Raw genomic sequence first — 23,348 nt, 5'->3', positions numbered from 1 at the left:
GTGAAGAAGAAGAGACGCATGACAAATGTGTAGAATTATTTTACTGAGGAGCAGCACAATGAGCATTTAGTGCTGATGTACAAGTCAGCCTTCTTCAATGGAAGGGTACAATTATTACAGTTTCCTGTGGGTGTCTAGACTGGATCTAAATGTAAAATTATGATTTTCTCTGCATACAGTGCTGAAAAAGGAATATCAGTTGAAGCTCTGCTCTTCAATCCTTCGTGAACAATGCACCTTTCTTTACCTTCAGTCATGGTACACTGAGCATCCTGTGCTGATGCAGCAAAGGGCTCGGTAAATAGTAGGTAGTCATGCTTCTCTTTAAACATTGAATCTAGTATTTTCACAGTTGCTATGGACCTTTGACACGAAGGGTCTCTCAGCATATCATTTCAAGAAACAGTTTTCAGTTTGGGTCCTTCTGTTTGCTGCCATTGGCTGGCTCCTCTAGGTTTTGCAAAGTAGTGGATGGCATGGAGGGGTGATAATGCTCTCCTGACCTTCTATTGGTCTATTGCAGATGCTTACTAGGTGGTAGAAGATGAAGGGTGAGGGATCAACGAGATCAGCATGGTGCAAATGCAGTGGTGGAGCCTTTCTGGAGTTCCCACCAATGCGTTTGCACCATGCCACCCATGCTTCTACATCCAGATAAGCAGCAACAACCAGCGGTCATGTGAGTGCTGCCACCCCACCATTCACTACTGTGCAAAACCCAGAGGAGCCAGCCATTGGGATGGGGGGAAACAGGGGGACCCACAATGAAAATTGTTCCCTGAAATGATATGCTGAGAGACATTTTGTGTCAAAGATCCGGAGCAACTATGAAAATACCCATCCACTATGGGTTTTGTAGTTTATGCAGTGCTAATCAAAGCATTGAGCGCAGAAATGTTTACACTGGAGAGAGGGAACCTGTGGCCCAGCAGGTGTTGCTGGAATAGAGCTCCCATTATCGTTGGCCATGCTGCTGGGGCTGAGTCCAACAACATCTGGAGCACTCCATCCCTGGTTTATACCAACAAGCATTCTTAAACACACATTTTCTAGAACATTAAAGGTAAAGGTAAAGGGACCCCTGACCATTAGGTCCAGTCGTGACCGACTCTGGGGTTGCGGTGCTCATCTCACTTTATTGGCCGAGGGAGCCGGCGTACAGCTTCCAGGTCGTGTGGCCAGCATGACTAAGCTGCTTCTGGTGAACCAGAGCAGCACACGGAAACGCCGTTTACCTTTCCGCCAGAGCGGTACCTATTTATCTACTTGCACTTTGACGTGCTTTCGAACTGCTAGGTTGGCAGGAGCAGGGACCGAGAAACGGAAGCTCACCCCATCGTAGGGATTCAAACCGCAACATTAGGCCTATGCAAACCCTTGAGAGGGCAAACATGCATGCAACCTAAACCCCAGTCTAGTTTATGACTGAAAGGAAAACTAGATGAAACCATGTCAATACTCTGTCTAAAAGCAGATTTCCTGTAGTTATGAGCAAAATGAAACAAAATTTTTAGTACATTCAAACTGTGGCAATATTTCAAAATCTGAATTCTTGAATTTTTGAATTTTGCAACAGGTCATATTTTGCTTTGAAAATATTTCCTGATGGGCAAAGTTAAAGTAACAGTATTAAGTATCATATTCTGATTGTGATACTTTTAACACACTGATTCCCCCTTAACACTGCTGAATCTAAAAGCATCCAAAATTACAAATAGTATAAAAAGTTCAGATTAAAAGCATACATAAAAGACTGTGAAATGCTCTTCCCTTTGCCATATGTGAAGCATCATTCACCAGTTGCTTCAGACGTCTTGTAAAGACATATCCTCCCCTTCCAGCCTCTTCCTGAATTGTAAGACTGGACCCAGTTATTACTGAAAGTCTGGTTTTAGCCGTTTTTATAATACTGTTTTACTGGTTTTTATACTGTCGCTCTGTTTTTATGATAACGTTTCATCATTTTTTATGTTGCATGTTTGTATACTGCTTAGAGATCACTAAATGTTAAGTGATTTAGAAATGCTTTTAAATAAAATAAAAATAAAAAATTGCTAGCACATTTAGCATAGGAGACAAATTGGGGATGTTTTGCCCCAAGTTCCTTTCAGCTCTACAAAACTGCAACTCCTGCACTTGCCCACCAACAATTTAGATTAGCCCTTGAGGAGGGGAGAGCTAAGAAATTTAAAAGATGAAGGAGGAGGAGGAAAGGGTGGTGTGTGAGTTAACCATAATATTTGCTTGCATTGGGAACAAAGCCAGTCAGATTTTGTTTGTCCCCTCCGGTTATGTATACCTGACACTAAAGAACTCTTTGATCATAGTAACATGATCATTGGATCATGGAAAATGTAGGCAAGACATTTAAGCTTCACTTGCTTTTGGTGCCAGTGATGGCAGAACCGATTTTTGAAACTAGAAAAGAAAAGCTTTACTGGCATTTCTAGCAATGTCATTTTCTAAAAATAAGTGGCAAAAATGACTATTTCTCTCAAGGGAAATGTGCAGGCTGCGCTCCCCCCCCCACTGCATACTCAGAGGGAAATCAAATTAGATTCTGCAGCCTGTCCCTTTAGCCTAATAAATGATTTTGTGACATTTATTGGAATATGGGAAGAAAGGAGGGTGGAGGAAGAGAAGACTTCCCAGAATTAATGCTGATTATTCACTACAAAAGAACAACTGGCTTCATGGCAATCGAAGGATTAGTGAATTCACACGGTAATCCTCTTTACAAGTGCACAGTCAAGGCATTTTCTCTTGCTGAGTGAACAAAGGAGTAATAATCTCTAAGGCTGTTCCTTGTAATAGATGACACAGGCACATTTGCATTTGTCATCGCCTATAACACCTTTAATGTTACTCTATTATTATAATGGCTCACATGAGTTGCCCAGCAGAACCTCATCATATACTCCTCTCCAAGACAGCATTTATCATCTGGCTGAAGGAAAAATAATAATGAAAGGAGCCAGCAAGTGGAGGGAAATGAACAGGTAGAATCGAGCACAGGTTTGGATTCTGGATTGTGAAACTTTTCCAGATGCGAGCATGATTTATTCCACGGATCCAACTAGCCCAGTACTTGGGTGGAAAATAGCTTGTCAGGGTCTCCGGGCATAATCCACACTCCACCCCCATCTTGGTTAAACTTTACTGATCAGCAGGGTCATTACCACCTCCACAGGCCTGGTGCTTACAGTCACTGAGGTGAAAGAGTAGGCAGTGAGGTCACTGTGCCAGCCTGAAGCTGGCACAATGATCGGGCCTGGATTGGGTCAAATGCTATCACGTATGGTAGAACAAACAGGGCCACACCCTGGGGGTCTAAACAGTTCTATGCAAATATCTGAGCCGAAAATGGACTGTTCCATTACAGGGCCCTAAAAGATATATTCCATTTTCTACAATCCCAATGTTTATGCAAGTGCTTTGGATTTTTTCAAAGTGGGGGTCATTACAAAAGGCGGAAACACATAACACCTCAAACTAGGCTAGATCTGAAAGGAATTCTGTAACGTATGATGCAGTTACAACTGCACTAAGGGTACCCTCCTATCATCACAACTTGTTTTATTGTTGGATTGATCTGTTCTTGGCCTGGCTCTGTGCCTTCTCTGATACATTGGGCACAAAGGGTCTAAAAGAAACATGGAAACAAGAATCTGCACCAAAGACAAGCTGCCACATTTCATCAGTAAATTATGGTTCATCTGGCCAGTTGTGTCTCTTATTTTATAAAAATAAATAAATAAGGAAATGAAAAGTGTCATTTGTGCCTGAGAATTATCAACCTGCTTAGAATTACTGGTACTGGAAAATGGTTAAAAATCACCTTGTGGATCATAAATCGCCAGACTGGCATGCAATCTAATCAATCAGTGTTCATCGGCAACATCATTGTCAATCTGCCCTTATGATTCAGTGGAAATGTGTTGCATGCAAGTGAATTTAGGAGATCTGGTTCAAAATTCATGCTTTGTCATGATGCTACTCTAACTTCCCTTTTCAACAGTTTAACTGCGCAACAGCAAATTTTAATGTATTTTTAATATTTTGCTGGAAGCTACCCAGAGTGGCTGGGGAAACCCAGCCAGATGGGCATGATATAAAGAAGAAGAAGAAGAAGAAGAAGAAGAAGAAGAAGAAGAAGAAGAAGAAGAAGAAGAAGCAGCAGCAGCAGCAGCATGCCAGGAAGTGGCTAAAATTTGGGCATCAGTTTGTGTATTTATAAAGTGGGAAAAACAGACAGACATGGATCTGACAAGGGCCCAGATTCCTGTTTCTACCATTCATTTATAATGGATTCTAACCTGACCATACCCATATTTCAAAGACCTGAAGCAGCAGCTGCTTGTCATGTGGTCTACTTTGCAGGGCTGTTGTGAGGACAAGAATGATTTTTTGGGGAAAATATGGAGTTTTTATTACTACAGTGCTGCCAGCAGGCCCATGCAGAGTTTGTCTGAGACCCAGGGCAGAAGTCTTGTTAGAAACTCAAACAAAAAAGCAGCCGGTTTGGTTACAAACCGAATATCTATTGAAAATCATGCACTTCTCAGCCATGCTTGCAAAATGAATTCTACATGCCTCATTCTTACCCAAGCCCTGTCAGTGCAAGATAACACTGGCACCAGGCATGTGGCTCCATTGGGTGCACCCCCATGCTGCCACTGCCTAATCTGATCTGACACTATATGCTAGTATGCAGCATGTCAGTAATATTGCTTTTTGAACTCCTTAACTCTACATATTACAATGCTGTGTAGATATCTTGGGACAAAGTGCATTCCCTTTCCCCCCACTAGTATAGCTCTGTGGGTGTGATTATTTATGCGTGTCTGCAAAGTGCCAGGTCATGCATTTGCCACGGTGAAAGGTATGTTTTAAAAGCCTATAATGTTTGCCTACAGAAAAAAACACTAATGCATTAAGTGCATACACATCTGTTATTACCTTGCATACATGACAGAAACCCATTGGTCACAATCCAATTCAGAGTCAAGGACACTTAAGCTCAAGGGTTTTCCATGACATTTAGTAACCATAACAATACATTTGACTGTGGTTGCTGTAGGAAGTCAGATCTGATCATGGTGCACATTTCCATGGAGCACACAATGTTTTAGTTTTCTTTTTCAAAACATTTTAGCAAAGACTCCTGAGATTTTAGGCATTTAGGAACCACCTTAAGAGGACATTACTGTCAATAAAACCAAGTCCTGGCAAGGACTAGTGACCTTACCTCAAATGCCCGTGCTTGCCCAACTCTAGTCTTTTTCTTTTAAAAAAAACCATCTAAAGGAGGATGATTAGTGGCAATCACACAGCATTAGGTACTGGAAGCAACCAAATTAAATGTCGACTGAAGTGACTTTTATCTCATTTAATGACTCAAGCAAATAGAGGCGAACTGCTAAAAGACTGCTTCTCAGGACTTACTGTGCACTGGTGCAGTTTTGACTGTGCTTCAGTGCTCATTGTATAGCAGGAGATAGCCAAGCATTCGGTAAAGCACTCTGCTCCAAGCTTGTAAACTTTTACACTCTGTATTGTGTGCGTCATTAAGCAGTTTGGGTTTGTGGCTTTGCTCGTGAATGGTTTGGTGCCTTTTACAAGGGCGCGAGTCTAAAGCTTGACAAAGCCAGTTGCTTTCTCTTATTAGAAAGGTATGTTAGACTGACATTAAGTCCTTTCCCACTTACTTGTTTACCTCCCAGCTTCATTTCCCCATCAGTTTAAAATGGCAGGTGTCTGTTTCTATTTCAGGGGTAAGTGGAATACCAATACGTCAGCCCAGTCATAGAACTGGGGTTTTTGTTTTCCAAAGGATTTAGAATAACAATACGTATTTGAATGTCAAGTTTCATGGTAGATCCAAATGTGAACAGGGAGCCCACCCCTCTCACTCCTTCTTCAATGATCGAATAACAAGTTGCTAATTTGCTATGATGAACAACTCTTTGTGACAACTGTTCAGTGTCAAATTAATAAAACTAAAGTTTGTTGATTCATTGCATATGCCCACTTCGCATATGTTGCAAATATGTGGTCCAGTGTTAGTGTTTCCATCCAGAAGTTTGCAAATCTCTACCTGTACCTGTGAAGAGCACAACTAAGTGCACATTTGATCCATTTGCTGTGAATCTTGGTGGTTACAATCTAATTTACCATTTTAAAATCTCTCCTAGGAATGATATTGTGGCCACTGACAAATCATTTAATTGCTTTCTCATTTGTTTCTCCTTCCTTAATACTCTGAGCAAAACCCACGTTGATTTTTATCTGTGCAGTGGGCGATTTCCTTCCTTGCCTTTATGAGGATTTATTATGCTGCCCTGCATTTGCCTCAGAGCCTCGCTTTCCTTAAGATAACCTCTTCTGACAAGGTTTAATTTGCCTAAGCAGCTGATGAAGTGGAAAAAAGAGATTCCACTGGCATTTTTAAAGTCTGAAAACTAGATCAACTAAGTCAAATTTAACTTCTCGGCCAAGTTAGAAAACACAGAAGGATTGCAGGATGTCCCAATGTGTCATGGCTTCTGCCTGTCCAGCCTGCCCAAAGTCCATCTTCTTATGCTAATGTCTAAGTAAGTGTTCCCCTACATCATGTGGTCCAGCGATGGGGAGCCTGCAGCTGTCCAGATTTCATTGGACCCCAGATCCCATTAGCTCCAACCAGTACGACAAATGAATAGGGATGGTGGTTGTTGTGGATCAGGAAAGTCTCTGCTATGCTATAACAAATTTAAGATTTATTTTTTTTAAAAAACCAAATGTTAATTTAGATTTCTTACCAACAGCTCTTACCAACAATAACCGTATGAAACATCCATATCCCTGAATCCCAGATGCTGTGGAAATGCAACAGGGCAAGGGGCAGTAGATCTTGTCTTGCTTTTGGGAGCTCCAAGCAGCCTCTGGCTTATCACTGCTGAAGATTGTGTGGTAGGACATTGATCTAATACTGTAAAGCAATTCTTCTGTTCTCAATTTAGAGGTAGATATCCATCTTTCCTTTGATTTTCACAAAACAGCTCGGTGATGAACATTACACTGTGAGATGATGACGATCCTGAGCTCACCCAGCGAGCTTCATGGCTAAACTGAAACACCAGCTTGAAGCTGGGTTTTCCAGTTCAGTGCTGCATCCAATACTCCATGCTGGTTCTCTGTTGCTGAGTTGCAAAAAGTTGGGCTGCAGTCCAAACCCACATGCTACCACACTGCATGGTGTTGGTGCTGGTGGCTGGTTCGGATGGAGGCCTCCCTTCACCAGCCCAGAAGAACTCAACCAGGGTCACTTCACTGATGTGGAGCTTCCTGTCTCACTTGTTGAAAACACCCTTCAGGTATTGCTGGCAGGTTTCCCACCCAAATGGGCTGCTCCAGAAGAGAAGAAGGGGAGAGTAGGCCTGGGATACACTGGTTTCTCAGCTGGCTTCACTGCCATTACTTCGCAACATTGGGCTAGATCTAGGCCAGGGGTCGGCAAGGTTTACCTCGCCTGGGCTGGTTCACTCCAGCGGAGATCCCTCCATGGGCCGGATTGTGTGTGTGTGTGTGTGTGTGTGTGTGAGCACGTGCGCCTGCGATTTCTGCCATCTGCATCTGCGCAGATGCGATTTCCAGCGCTGTGGACGCGAGTCCCCATGCCATGTTGTGCCGGTTTAGTGCAGTGCGTGGTGACTCGCCGAGTGGGCGGCTCAGTTCGGGGGTGGCTTCTGGGCCAGTTAAACGACCCCCATGGGCCACTTGTGGCCCATGGGTCTTAGGTTGCTGACCGCTGATGTAGGCACAATTGTTATGCCTAATCTAGGCTGGTGTAGCATGAATTCTGCTTGCACCTTGCACCTTGGCCAGCAGTGGGACTGTGGAAGTGGCAGTGACTATGATGCTCTGTTTTGCTCTGTTATGGATTCTTTCATCATTTGAATGTTTGAGTGCTTTCACAGACACAATTTAGATCAATGCTGTTTTGTAACCAGTCCACTCTCCTTGGTCCCTATTGGGTGTGCCAGTAGGTGTAAGCAATAGTGGCAAATTGAAATGCACAAAGAAACCTTGTAGGGTCTCCTTGGGCTGCATAAGGTTTCTTTGTGCTAAGGCTTTCAGCACTCTTTTACTCTGCAGTAATCCCACAACTAGCCTGAATTACAAGTTAATGATTTCTTTATGGTCTACAGGAAGAGTTTTGCTAGCTGCCACTGTGTTTCTCCCATTTCCTATTCTATAGTGCTGACAGATAATGCTCGCTGCATTTTCATTTGCTGTTTTCCTCTCCCCCCCCCCAACATGTGGAAAGGAAAATAAATTCTGGCTAATGGTGTCAAAGTTCAATATTCTCCACAGTGCAGAGACACAGAATGTTTCTTCCTTGTAAACCCACAACTCTGATGCTATTAAACTGATATTATTGGGTAGGATTTTATTGTTGAAATCTAAAATGAGAGCTAGGCTAATTAATGTTTTTATCTCCCACCCAAACAATCTACATAAAGGGAGGGGGGAGATAGGGTTGGAAAGAAATCCCCTCGTTTTATAAATTGGTGCAAAATAATATGGGATCTATTTATGAGTCAGATGAAAATGTTGTGTTGTCAAAATGGAAGAAACTTCCAAAGCACCGACTGTCTGGCTTTGCTGTTTCTTACTTTCACTAAAGTGAGAGTCAAAGCTGACAGTACAATAATCAGTGCTCCCCTCCTTCCCCCCCTTTTGCTATTGCCTGTTTTGCTGCTAACTTGGACAATCCCTTTGGTGGAAGAAGCACATAAAATATTCAGTAGTGACAAACCACGGATTATCTTACCATCGACTAACTGTGTCTGCTCTTAAGTGTTGCACATTTAGATGGTCTGCAAGAGCAGGGTGGGAAAGGGGGCTTGAGAAGACATCCTGACATTATTTGTGGCTTCAGGCATTCTCTTGAAACGTGATGGATTGCTGATGGACCCATGAACAGATAGACAATATAGACTATTAAAAGTACAATGGTACCTCGCCTTAAGTACTTAATTCGTTCCGGAGGTCCGTTCTTAACCTGAAACTGTTCTTAACCTAAAGCACCACTTTAGCTAATGGGGCCTCCTGCTGCTGCCGCGCCACTGGAGCACGATTTCTCTTCTCATCCTGAAGCAAAGTTCTTAACCTGAGGTACTATTTCTGGGTTAGGGGAGTCTGTAACCTTAAGCGTATGTAAACCGAGGTACCACTGTAATGCATAAAGAAACTGGGGAAACAACACTCTGCTGTCACCAGCCTACCATTTAATTAATTAAGGATGACCCCTTCATGGATCACTGCCTTGCCGTGGCGAAGGGGCTTGAAGAACTCAGAGAAGCTATGAACTATGCCGAGCAGGGCACCCAAGATGAACAGGTCATAGTGGAGAGTTTTGACCAAACGTGATCCACCTGGAGGAGGAACCGGCAAGCCACTCCAGTATCCCTGCCAAGAAAACTCCATGGACAAAGACAACAGGCATATAAAAGTTATGACGCTGGAAGATGAGCCCCTCAGGTCGGAAGGCGTCCAACATGCTACTGGGGAAGAGCGGAGGACAAGTACAAGTAGATCCAGAGCTGATGAAGCGGCTGGGCCAAAGCCGAAAGGACGTTCAGTTGCGGATATGCCTGGAAGTGAAAGGAAAGTCCAATGCTGTAAAGAAAAATATTGCATAGGAACCTGGAATGTAAGAACCATGAACCTAGGTAAGTTGGATGTGGTCAAAAATGAGATGGCAAGAATAAATATTGACATCCTGGGCATCAGTGAACTAAAATGGACAGGAATGGGCGAATTCAGTTCGGATGACCATCATATCTACTACTGTGGGCAAGAAACCCGGAAAAGAAATGGAGTGGCCCTCATAGTCAACAAAAGAGTGGCGAAAGCAGTACTGGGATGCAATCTCAAAAATGATAGAATGATCTCGATACGAATCCAAGGCAGACCGTTTAACATAACAGTAATCCAAGTTTATGCACCAACTACTGGTGCTGAAGAAACTGAAATTGACCAATTCTATGAAGACTTACAACACCTTATAGAAGCGACACCAAAGAAGGATGTTCTTCTCATTATAGGGGATTGGAATGCTAAAGTAGGGAATCAAGAGATAAAAGGAACAACGGGCAAGTTTGGCCTTGGAGAGCAAAATGAAGCAGGGCAAAGGCTAATAGAGTTCTGTCAAGAGAACAAGCTGGTCATCACAAACACGCTTTTCCAACAACACAAGAGACGACTCTACACGTGGACATCACCAGATGGGCAGCATCGAAATCAGATTGATTATATACTCTGCAGCCAAAGATGGAGAAGCTCAATACAGTCAGCAAAAACAAGACCTGGAGCTGACTGTGGCTCGGATCATCAGCTTCTTATAGCAAAATTCAAGCTTAAACTGAAGAAAGTAGGAAAAACCACTGGGCCGGTAAGATACAATCTAAATCAAATCCCTTATGAATACACAGTGGAAGTGAGGAACAGGTTTAAGGATTTAGATTTGCTAGACAGAGTGCCTGAAGAACTATGGATGGAGGCTCGCAACATTATACAGGAGGCAGCAACGAAAACCATCCCAATGAAAAGGAAATGCAAGAAAGCAAAGTGGCTGTCCAATGAGGCCTTACAAATAGCGGGGGAGAGAAGGCAAGCAAAATGCGAGGGAGATAGAGAAAGATACAGGAAATTGAATGCAGATTTCCAAAAAATAGCAAGGAGAGATAAGAAGGCCTTCTTAAACGAGCAATGCAAAGAAATAGAGGAAAACAACAGAATGGGAAGAACCAGAGATCTGTTCAAGAAAATTGGAGATATGAAAGGAACATTTCGTTCAAAGATTGCCATAATAAAGGACAAAAGTGGTAAGGACCTAACAGAAGCAGAAGACATCAAGAAGAGGTGGCAAGAATACACAGAGGAATTATACCAGAAAGAAATGGATGCCTCGTACACCCCAGGTAGTGGGGTTGCTGACCTTGAGCCAGACATCCTGGAGAGTGAAGTCAAATGGGCCTTAGAAAGCACTGCAAATAACAAGGCCAGTGGAAGTGATGGTATTCCAGCTGAGCTATTTAAAATTTTAAAAGATGATGCTGTTAAGGTGCTACACTCAATATGCCAGCAAGTTTGGAAAACTCAGCAGTGGCCAGAGGATTGGAGAAGATCAGTCTACATCCCAATCCCAAAGAAGGGCAGTGCTAAAGAATGCTCCAACTACCGCACAATTGCACTCATTTCACACGCTAGCAAGGTTATGCTTAAAATTCTACAAGGAAGGCTCAAGCAGTATGTGGACCGAGAACTCCCAGAAGTGCAAGCTGGATTTAGAAGAGGCAGAGGAACCAGAGACCAAATTGCAAACATGCGCTGGATTATGGAGAAAGCCAGAGAGTTCCAGAAAGACATCTACTTCTGCTTCATTGACTATGCAAAAGCCTTTGACTGTGTCGACCACAGCAAACTATGGCAAGTTCTTAAAGAAATGGGAGTGCCTGATCACCTCATCTGTCTCCTGAGAAATCTCTATGTGGGACAAGAAGCTACAGTTAGAACTGGATATGGAACAACTGATTGGTTCAAAATTGGGAAAGGAGTACGACAAGGCTGTATATTGTCTCCCTGCTTATTTAACTTATATGCAGAATTCATCATGCGAAAGGCTGGGCTGGATGAATCCCTAGCCGGAATTAAGATTGCTGGAAGAAATATCAACAACCTCAGATATGCAGATGACACAACCTTGATGGCAGAAAGTGAGGAGGAATTAAAGAACCTTTTATTGAGGGTAAAAGAGGAGAGCGCAAAATATGGTCTGAAGCTCAACATCAAAAAAACGAAGATCATGGCCACTGGTCCCATCACCTCCTGGCAAATAGAAGGAGAAGAAATGGAGGCAGTGAGAGATTTTACTTTCTTGGGCTCCATGATCACTGCAGATGGTGACAGCAGCCACGAAATTAAGAGACGCCTGCTTCTTGGGAGGAAATCAATGACCAACCTAGAAAGCATCTTAAAAAGTAGAGACATCACCTTGCCAACAAAGGTCCGTATAGTAAAAGCTATGGTTTTCCCAGTAGTGATGTATGGAAGTGAGAGCTGGACCATAAAGAAGGCTGATCGTCGAAGAATTGATGCTTTTGAATTATGGTGCTGGAGGAGACTCTTGAGAGTCCCATGGACTGCAAGAAGATCAAACCTATCCATTCTTAAGGAAATCAGCCCTGAGTGCTCACTGGAAGGACAGATCGTGAAGCTGAGGCTCCAATACTTTGGCCACCTCATGAGAAGAGAAGACTCCCTGGAAAAGACCCTGATGTTGGGAAAGATTGAGGGCACAAGAAGAAGGGGACGACAGAGGATGAGATGGTTGGATAGTGTCTTCGAAGCTACAAACATGAGTCTGACCAAACTGCGGGAGGCAGTGGAAGACAGGAGTGCCTGGCGTGCTCTGGTCCATGGGGTCACGAAGAGTCGGACACGACTAAACGACTAAACAACAACAACAACTTTTACCCCCATATGCTCATGCTCAGGAGCTAGTGATAAATGCATTAAATGGTGGTTGATTTCTCTGCCAAATTAATGGGTTGAATCCAGTTAAGTTGTTCGGTTAATGCAATGACATACACTTGCATGATATGTTCTGCATTCCCCCCAACCCTCTTGAACACATTTGTGGGGGGAGGCATGGTGGACACATGGGGAGAGGAGAGGAAATAGGGTAAAAACCAGAACACCCTGAAAGTTGTTGACCTTTTTCTTAGGAAGACCACAAAATTGTTGTCCCTGCCCCCCAAAATCGCCCCCAAACCACAATTTTTCAATTGACTTGCCTAAGATCCAGGACAAAGCACCACCTTTCAGAAATTCATGTTAATCTGGACATATGGCAGCCCTAGTGGACCTCTGGATGGAACTACTTCATTGGATACAATGCAGTATTTGTGGACTAGCCCACAGAATGGAATTATTGATTCATTAAGAAGCTACTATAAGTTGATTCACATGCTGTGTAGCAACCCTACCCAATGGACTAAACTGTGGTCTAAGCCTGTCAGGAGTGAACATGAACCAATGGTACCAAACTGTATGGGAAACAGGCTTACTAGAAAAGCTAACCAAAAACTGAAGCAGCGTAGGGACAAATAAAAGAGGATGTCTTCATCTGGTCTGGCTCCCCTTCATTACACACACAGCCCAACAAGACAATAACAACAACCCACTGACAGCATACAAATCAATATGGCTAAGCTAACCCAACAACCACCCCTCCTCCCACACGCAAACAAAACCCACTGCATTCAACTATAGACAGCCAACCATGCCCTGCCCCCAAAATCTTTCTCACCGCCAATAAAAACTAATACATGAATAAGAAAGAGAATCTACCTACGTGACACTGACACAAAAACCTTGCACATACACTATGTAAAAGAACGAAAGTTTACTAACCCCCCTCACTCCCTGCTCTCTCTCCCCCACCTCTTTTCTCCCCCAACCTTGTACTATACAGTCATACCTTGGAAGTTGAACAGCTTAGTTCTTGAACGTTTTGGCTCCTGAACGCCGCAAACCTGGAAGTGACTGTTCCAGTTTGTGAACTATTTTTGGAAGCCTAATGTCCGGTGGGGCTTTCATGGCTTCCAATTGGCTGCTGGAGCTTTCTGAAGCCAATCAGAAGCTGCACTTTGGTTTCCGAACGTTTTGGAAGTCGATTTCCATTCCATTCAACTTCCAAGGTATGGCTGTATACAACATCAACATCTCACATTGAACAGAACGGATCTTTAGAAAGGACCTTTTGATCTGAAAACAGAGACGATGTATGTACTTTTGTAACCCGAGAAAATCTTTCATGAAAGCAATTTTAAAAATTATAAAGAAAACAGCAGAGAAAAGGGGGAGATGGGGCACACAGGGGAAGAATACAGTATGCAATTGTTTCAGTTATCTCTGCCTAAATCTGGTTACCTACCTAGTTGTTGTAGGGTAGGGGGAGCCAACACAATGGCCTCCAAACAGCCCCCATCATATCCATTTGGCTGTGGCTAAATCGTGTTGCAATCTAAAGGGCACCTGTATGTAGGACATGAGAAGAATATTTGGTGTGCTCTGGGTCACAATCTCAGTGAAATGAGAGCGCAGAGAGTCTCAGAAACTGAAATATACTCGGAGTTGAGTGCTGATTTCACGCTCTTTATTTCAGCTCATGGTAAACAGTGAGTGAGTGCTTTCCCCTAAAACCCCTGGCTATATATACATTATTTATACAATGGGTCCCGCGTGATTGGCTGATTCAGCTCCCCTCCTGGAGCCTGATTGGACTCTTCCTGCAGGCCAATCATGTTGCCGATTCACTTCCTCCTGGAGCCTGATTGGGCTGCTCTTGCAGACCAATGAGGTTGCTGCCTTCTAGGATCCTACCTGCCTATTGTTCTAGGATCCAAGCTCAGTACATAACAGAAGCATTGGCAGTGTGCAATGATGCAGGGGCAGACTTGGGTAATCTTTCATAATAGGACACCCTGTGCAAGGTCAAAATTTAGTGCCCTCAAATAGATCTTCTCAATTATGGATCTTCTAAATTTTGTGCCTCCTTGGCTCAGCACCCTGTGCAGGGGAACCGCCCACACCACCCCATATCCGGCTCTGAATCATGGTGGACCCATAAGGATTCTTTGGCAGATTGAGAAGCCAGATATGGAAAGGTACAAAGTTTAAAGACCACTGCTTGAAGGCAAGCTTTCCAGAGAGCATGCTTTCCTGCTAATTCAGAATGCATTGTTTCTGCAGTTTCATCTCAATTTTAGTCACATGCCAGATCCTGCAAGCAAGGAACTTATTTTACGTCACCAATTGTGAAAGACCTGAACTGATACGACTTTTTGCTCTCCAAATTAAGTACAGCTCTGCTCCCACGATGTGCTGCCACTGCCAGGACACATGAACAGATGCTTCAAGAGAGTTACTAAGTTTTAAAGAATGCACCGGTGTTGTCCAGTGCTTGTTCCTCCTTCCTAGATAGCTTCCTTGTGAATCCAGAACAAGAGAGACGATTTCAAAGCAGCCCTTTGATTGCACTGTTATTGCTCAATCACAGAGAGGAGCGCATGTGAGATAAATGAGATCTTCTCATCTTCTGCTGTTTCTCAATTTATTTCACAGGGCATATTTCCTCATCCATTTCTCCAGACAGCACTTTATCACAGACTTTTTCTCCCCTATTACATCTTGCCCATTTTTCAATGTCCTTTTCTTCTTCTTCTTCTTCAAAGGTTCTCTTTTGTTCTACACAGTGATTTTTCAAGGCTGATTAAAAATGTAATTGACAAACTTCTTTCTGTGTTAGGCTTTCTACAAGGCATGGGGAAATGCTCGTGGTTCACTTGAGATGTGACACCAGCACACACATAGCAGCTCTTTAACATGATCAGACAGCAACTCTCAGCAAACTGTTATGGGAAGGGCTCCCATGGCTAAGATAGCAGCCTAGCTTTATAGGCAAAGGGGCAGGAATTCTGGGTCACAAATCCCTAATGTCTGCTGAGATGGAGATATATTGTGCAAACCGGTTATATTCACCAATGCTTTTATTCAATTTGCATAGTTTATGCTGCACAAATTGCTTTTGGGAGTTTTCCTTTCCTTTCCTTAATTTGGAATTTGTTGCAGATTCAATATTTCAGCCTAGGTTGCTGGTCTGTGAACAGTGGAGACAGGGTACCACACAGAGAGAATGAGAACTGTCCTGAGTAATGGCTGGTTAATCCTAAGGAGCTTGTGAAACCATACCTCCTCCAGTTTTTATGTTTTAAGTGAAAGACTGAAAATGCCCTTGTGGATTTAGGTTTTCCCCTATAAGTTGCAGTGATGAGGACTAGATTCAAGTAAAGTTTTTGAAATGAAAACTCACTTTCTTGGGAGTCTGCGAAAGCTGTTTGCAGAAAAACCAGTATTCTGCAATACATAATGCAATATTGGAAGTGAACATATCTATGACTTCTGGTACCACGTCCAACTTCACAATGCTCCTAATAATTAATGTGAGTGCTGATAACTGTCCTGAACATGTGGCCCCATCATGTGTATGGGTCCACCATACAAACTTGAAAGCAAACACCACTAAGTGGGTTACTCCCAAATAAACCTGCCTAGGATTACATATTAACAATGCAATTCTATGCTTGTCTGTATGGCACTGTGTTCAGTTGTCCAAGTAAGTGTGAATAGGATTTCTACCTAAATCCTTTAGGGTCAAATCCAGAGAAAACAGATACTGTACTTATAATAAAGTGGATATAGAATGGGATCACTTATCCTTGAATCTGCAGTGCAGCCATTTTCATGTACCAGCATTGCAGATGGGTGGGGAGGCTTCCTAGCGTAGCGGCCAGGGTACTGGATTTGATTACTTGAATGATGATCTAATCTCAAAGCACCTGCTCAGCTATTAAGAAAGAAGCCACACATAAACCACAGACTTCTAGTCTAACTTATGAAGGCAGCATGAAAACTGTATGGCTTTTGTAGACGGCAAAGTGTTATAGAAATTACTTTTAATAAATGCTGGAAGTTGATGTTGCACTGTTATAATTGCAAAAGGGTTATCCCATAGTGCCAATGGACATAATCTGATATCTAGGCTAAGTGATCTTAAGGACCATCTGCTTTTGGAGTTCCCTGACAACATCGAGGAATACTGGACAAGGCTAAAAACATCCATTACTGCAGACTGTGAACAAACTATTGAATACCAAACCAAGAAACACCAGAACTGGTTTGATGAGAATGACAGTGAGATTGAACACATTATTAACAAGAAAAGGAAGGCCTTTCAGATCTGGCAAAGAGAGAGAAAATGCGCCACTAAGAAAAATAGCTATGCCAATGCCAAGGCTGAGGTTCAAAGAAGAACCAGAGGACTAATGAACACCTGGTGGATAAAAAAAGCTGAAGAGATCCAACACTTAGCCAACACTCATGATGCACAGAGTTTCTTTAAAGCCACAAAGACCATCTATGGGCCAATAAATCATGGTATATGCCCCCTACACTCAATAGACAGAACCACACTTCTAAAAGATAAAGAAGCTATTGCACTGCACTGGAAAGAACATTACCAGCATTTCCATAACCGCAACTCCCCCATAGCTGCTGAGGTCCTCTCACAAATTCCACAAAAACAAATTAGAGATGAGCTTGCAGTATCTCCAAATCTGGGAGAATTGTGTACAGCCATTAACCAAATGAAAAACAGCAAAGCCAGAGGACCTGATGGGATACCTGCCAAAGTCTCCAAAGTGGGTGGAATTGAACTTACACAACAACTTCACAAGCTCATTGAAAAAATCTGGGAGAGAGAAGAGATCCCAGCAGACTTTATGGATGCCAAAAGTATCAATCTCTTTTTAGAAAGGTGATAGAACCTATTGTGGAAACTATTGAGGCATCTCTTTATTAGCTGTGGCCGGCAAAATTCTTGCAAGGATCTTAGCAAACCGTCTCCTAATAATATCTGAGGCTACCCTTCCTGAATCCCAAAATGGTTTTCAACCTTCTAGAGGGACAGTGGACATTATTTTAACCGCTCGACAGCTTCAAGAAAAATGCAGAGAGCAAAACCAACCCCTGTATATGGTGTTTATTGACCTGACTAAGGCCTTTGAAACTGTAAATCATAATGCCCTGTGGACTGTCCTTCTGAAAATCTGCTGCCCAGATAAATTTGTGAACATCCTTCGGCTTCTCCATGATAAAATGACAGCAAGAATCACCGATAACAATGACTCTCAAAGTGAACCATTCACAGTGGGATCAGGTGTTAAACAGGGTTGTGTTATGACCCCAACTCTATTTATTATTTCCATCACCATGATCCTACACTTTGTCGAAGGGAAACTCCCCACCTAAGTAGAAATCATATATCATACAGAAGGAAAGCTCTTTAATCTGAGTAGGCTGAAAGCAAAGGTTACCATAACTTCCATCATAGAGCTTGTATGCTGCTGACAACGTAGTGTGTGCACACTCAGAGAACGACCTCCAAACCATCCTAAATATCTTTGCAGAAGCTTACGAAAAGCTTGGCCTATCACTCGACATCCAAAAAACCAAAGTGCTGCACCAGCAAGCACAAAACAACCCTTCTGTAGCACCACAAATCCAACTCAGCGGTGTAATGTTGGAAAGTATTGATCACTTCTCCTACCTGGTCTTTCCACAAGGGCCGACATTGATGCCGAAATCAAGCATCACCTGAGCTCTGCGAGGGCAGCTTTATCCTGATTGAAATGCAGAGAGTTTGAGGACCCGGGAAACCAACATGCTTGTTTGCAAAGCTATTATATTACAAATCTTACTGTATGCTTGTGAAATTGGACCACTTATAAACTCCATCTCCAACTCCTCGAAAGATTCCATCAAAGGTATCTCCAAAAAATTTTACCTATCACTTGGGAAGACAGGCGAACTAGTGCCAGTGTACTAGAAGAAGGAAAGATAACCAGTGTCGAAGCAATGATTCTTCAACATAGACTTCGATGGACTGATCATGTTGTTTGGATGTCTGATTATCGTCTTTGAAAGCAACTACTCTATTCTGAACTTAAAAATGGAAAGTGTAATGCTGGTGGTCAACAAAAGAGGTTTAAAAGGCTCTCTCAAGACAAATCTAAAAACATGTAGTATAAACACTGACAATTGGGAAACACTGGCCTGCGAGTGCTCCAGTTGGAGAACAGCCTTTATCAAAGGTGTCATGGACTTTGAAGACACTCAAACTCAGGACAAAAGGGAGAAATGTGCTAAGAGGAAGGCACATTTGGCAAACCCTGATCCAGAAACCTATGTACCCGCTGTGGAAGGACGTGTGGATCCAGAATTGGCCTCCGCAGTCACTTGTGGACTCACTGTTAAGACCGCGCTCATGGAAGACAATCTTACTCAGCTATGAGTGATCGCCAAAGAATCTGACATCTAGACTGATCTAGAAACTATTGCTAGAGTGAAATAAATGTATTTTTGAGTAGTACATCTTCCAGAATTCAAGCATTCTATGCTCTGAATTACACTGGCACAGGAGTATCAGGGTCAAACTAGATGCGATGCAGGAGATTTGTGAAAGGATTTCCTGAAAATATATATTCTGATCAGGGCCCTAACAGGTTTGTTTTTGTTTTTCAAAAAATCCAAGTGAGCCATTTGTCTTATATAAATCACCTTGTAAAGCTGCTATTTGCCTTGTGGTGGAAGCATTATAGGTATATTAAAAATATCAACCCCCCAGGAGATTCTGTTCACGAATCTACCACATCAAGCTGAGTTTAACCCTCATTTTCACTTTTTCTGAAGATACCAAATAGCAAAGCCAGTTGCATCCAAGAGATAAACTAGAGTATGTTGCAATCTTGCTTCTCCCCCAAATTCAATAAATCTCTAATTCCTTTTCACTTCTTTCCCCTATCTGTCAAAACCATTTTGAAAGGTACTTACTTTCACAGGGACCTAACCACTAATTGCTTAGGGAACCCTTGATTTTATCTGCTGTGAGTGGAATTCTATAAAAAGAGCCCTGACCTTTCCTGTGCTCAGCCTTCTGCACTACCCTGAACTGAGGAAGTCCACAATTTCACAATGCTGATTACTCTGCACTTAACTAATGAAGAATGTGACATATAAAGAAAAGGCAAGAAAATGCCAGCAAAGTGGAAACTGTAGGGCTATCATTGTCCCAAAGGTTTCATCTCCAGAGCTTAAAATGCAGTTTGACTTTTCTTCTTTTTCTTACATGGGTTCCACTTGGACTGCTTTGCCCAGACTGTTACTTGCTGTTGTACCCAAAAACAAACCCTTAGAAAATAGAAAACAGATTGGAAGTTTGCCTGTTCAAATCTCCGCTGTCCTTCTGTTGAAACGGCAGAAATCTTAACAGCCCATGTTTATTTCCCTTTGGAAAGGTTTTCAAAGACCCAACTCTCCAGGGAGACTCCCAATGTGTATCTGATTATGTTATTAGGCTATATATGTGGAGATTTTCCTTCTGGCTAGGAAGTTTGGGAGGAATTTGTGGGAGGTGGATGGGCTTTTGCACCTGTGAGAAGGTTCTCTCAATTGATCTGAAAATGATTGCATAAATACATGCAGGTTAAACAAACCTATCTGCATACAAATCACTCTAAATCTCTTTTTCAGGTCATGCAAATTTTCAAAGGAGTTTTAGTTTGAGGCAAAGCCACAGATGCCACATTAGAAGTTCATTCGGCTGAGGAATTTCTGCTCAAATAGATTCTACCCCCTCCAGAAAGAACAACTTTGAAACATAGGCTTGGGCTTTGAATTTTAAACATCTGCTTGTAAACACCAACTGGAGCACTGGAGGAGCATAATCTATAGCAAATATTCAATCCATGCTGGCTTCAAAGGACATTTTAATGGAAGCATTTTTGAAATACTGCATTTGGAGCCACAACACCATCAGAATTGCAAAGAATTTCAAAGGTGTGTATATTCTTTTTCTTCCCCAATGGAGCATTCAAATGCTGAGGTGTGAAACCCTCCCATTGAAACAGAAAGGCCATCAAATACAGAACATTTGACTCCCAAAGGTGCCTCGTTGCTTGCACAGAAGACCCACGGAAGTTGATAGGACTCTGGTCTGTTCTCCAATTTGCATATATATGATACAATATTGTCAAGCTTCAGAGTGAGCACTCATTAAATAGCTGTCAAGTCTGTGGATCCTTGTTTTGGACCTACCAATGAAAACAATGGTGGGAAACATGAGCAGCTATAGTTAGTGATAGAGAATGTCTTTGGCTACCAGCCAATGTAGACAGTACTGTGCTATAGGAACCAATGGTCTAACTTCGTACACGACAACTTCCTGTGTTCCTACGGCTGGTGCATATACTTATTTAAGAGAGTTTTTAATAGACTTTTGCTTGAATCTTGGTTTTAGAAGTACAGTCATAAAGAGGAAAGGTCATATTTGTTGATTTCTGTTGGTGCCTTCCTGATGCAAGTGTGCAGGGCTTATTCTCAAATGGAGTATTTGCTCTGGCTGCTTTTTCTGGGAGTTATGCAACAATCCAGGCAACAATGCTTATTTGCATTTCTATGCCACCTTCCTCAGAATCCAACAAAGCTTTTTGCAAGCATTAATGAATTGCTCTTCACAACTCAGTTTACAGCTGGGTCTGCTTTTGTTTTGTTTAAGCTGTTCAGTTATTAACACAAGCTCAGATGTGGTTATGATGGACAGATGGCTACTACCTGATAGAAACAATTTTTATACCTGTGAAGAGAAACTTTTCATATGTCAAATTGACTTTGCTTTTCTAAATATAAACTTTGCTAGCAGGCTTCTGTTTTTCCCTTTCTCTGTTGCTACCAAGTCATTTTTAATTTTTTTTTTAAAATAAATTTTTTATTAATTTTCCAACATATATCAAAACACAACACAACTGACAATACACAAACAAACAAACATACAAACACGTATAATTTCATAACCTCTTTTTCTTAAACCTTATTTCAACGACTTCCCCATACCTCCCTTTTCTGCATCCCTGTTTTAAACTTTTCCAGCAACCCCTAATTTCAATTACTTATAATTCACTTTCTTTAATCCTTTTTCTCTTACCCAATTATTTGTCACTGCAATTCTGTTTTACATTACCCATAACATTTTAGCACTCATTAATTTTACAACAGTTCTTAAGATAAGTTTTGAATTTCTTCCAATCTTCTTCCACCGTCTCTTTTCCTTGGTCACGGATTCTGCCAGTCATCTCAGCCAGTCCCATATAGTCTATCACCTTCGTCTGCCACTCTTCCAGCGTGGGTAGTTCTTGTGTCTTCCAATACTTTGCTAAAAGAACTCTTGCTGCTGTTATAGCATACATAAAAAACGTCCTATCTTTCCTTGACACCAATTGGCCTACCATGCCCAGGAGAAAGGCCTCTGGTTTCTTATGAAAGGTACACTTAAGTACCTTCTTAATTTCATTATAGATCATTTCCCAGAAGGCCTTGATCCTTGGGCACGTCCACCAAAGGTGGTAGAAAGTACCTTCAGTTTCCTTACATTTCCAGCATTTATTATTGGGCGTATGATAGATTTTTGCAAGCTTGACTGGGGTCATGTACCACCTATAAATCATTTTCATAATGTTCTCTCTTAAGGCATTACATGCCGTAAATTTTATACCGGTAGTCCATAACTGTTCCCAGTCAGCAAACATAATGTCATGACCAATGTCTTGTGCCCATTTAATCATAGCTGATTTAACCATCTCATCCTGTGTATTCCATTTCAACAGCAAGTTATACATTCTTGACAAATTCTTAGTATTGGGGCTACCAAGTCATTTTTAAAGGCACTTTTAAAAGTCATTTTAAAATGCTCTAATAGTCTTTGTTTACTTTTTATAAACTTCTTTGAGTTGCCTTCAATAACTTTTGTGAAAGCAGCTGTGGGATACAGTTATGCATATAACCTGAACAATGTGAGGATAACTCTGCCCACCCTCCATGACCATTAAGGGGTGTTCCCCAAATGAGGTTTCCTTAAATTATTATTTCTTAATAATGCTGTTCAACAGGGAAAATTCAACTGGCTGGGACTTATTTACAGAAGAGCCTTGGAGTAGAGATTTGCAGACCCAATTGGTTTTGTTCCAGAAATAAATTTGGTATCCCAAAAACACATGTATTTCTTGCTAAGCCCAGCCTGAGTTTTGGATTAACAAAATGAATGGCTGCTACAGTAGTGGTGTGCTAAGCCCAAGAATCCTACTGCATAGAGGGCAATATGCACTCATTTTTGGGGGGTGGATGAGTTCATATTCACATGGCATCATGCTTGAGTTGTAAACATCCCAGTGCTCCCTTTGTTGATGCAGAAAAAGAACAAAATTAGTACTTCTTCTTAGTACCAGAATACTTTCTGGACTTTTTCCAGGCCAAATGCCAACCCTCCAAATCTATAGCAGTGGACTACCAAAACTCATGGTTGAAATTTGTTTCTCTCAACCCCCGGCCCGAACCTTTGCTGACATTTCTGGGGTTTTTTATTTGTGCTAAACAACAAACACAAAGTGATAAACTTGCAGTGGCATATTACCTTGGATGTTGGCTCCTTTATTACTGAGGACGGGCATTACCTTTCAAATTTAGCAGCTACCATACCACAGGAAAACAGGACATGGTAGAGGATTGTGCACATATTCCCCAGATGTTGTCACTGGTGTAGTAGATATGCCCACAGATGAATGGAGGGATAGATAGACCAGAGATGTGGCCCTCCAGATGTTGTTGGACTCCAACTCCCATCAGCCCTA

This window comes from Podarcis filfolensis (assembly GCF_964270895.1).
Source record: "Podarcis filfolensis genome assembly, chromosome: 6".
Taxonomy (NCBI): domain Eukaryota; kingdom Metazoa; phylum Chordata; class Lepidosauria; order Squamata; family Lacertidae; genus Podarcis; species Podarcis filfolensis.
Note: the sequence above shows the minus strand (reverse complement) of the source record.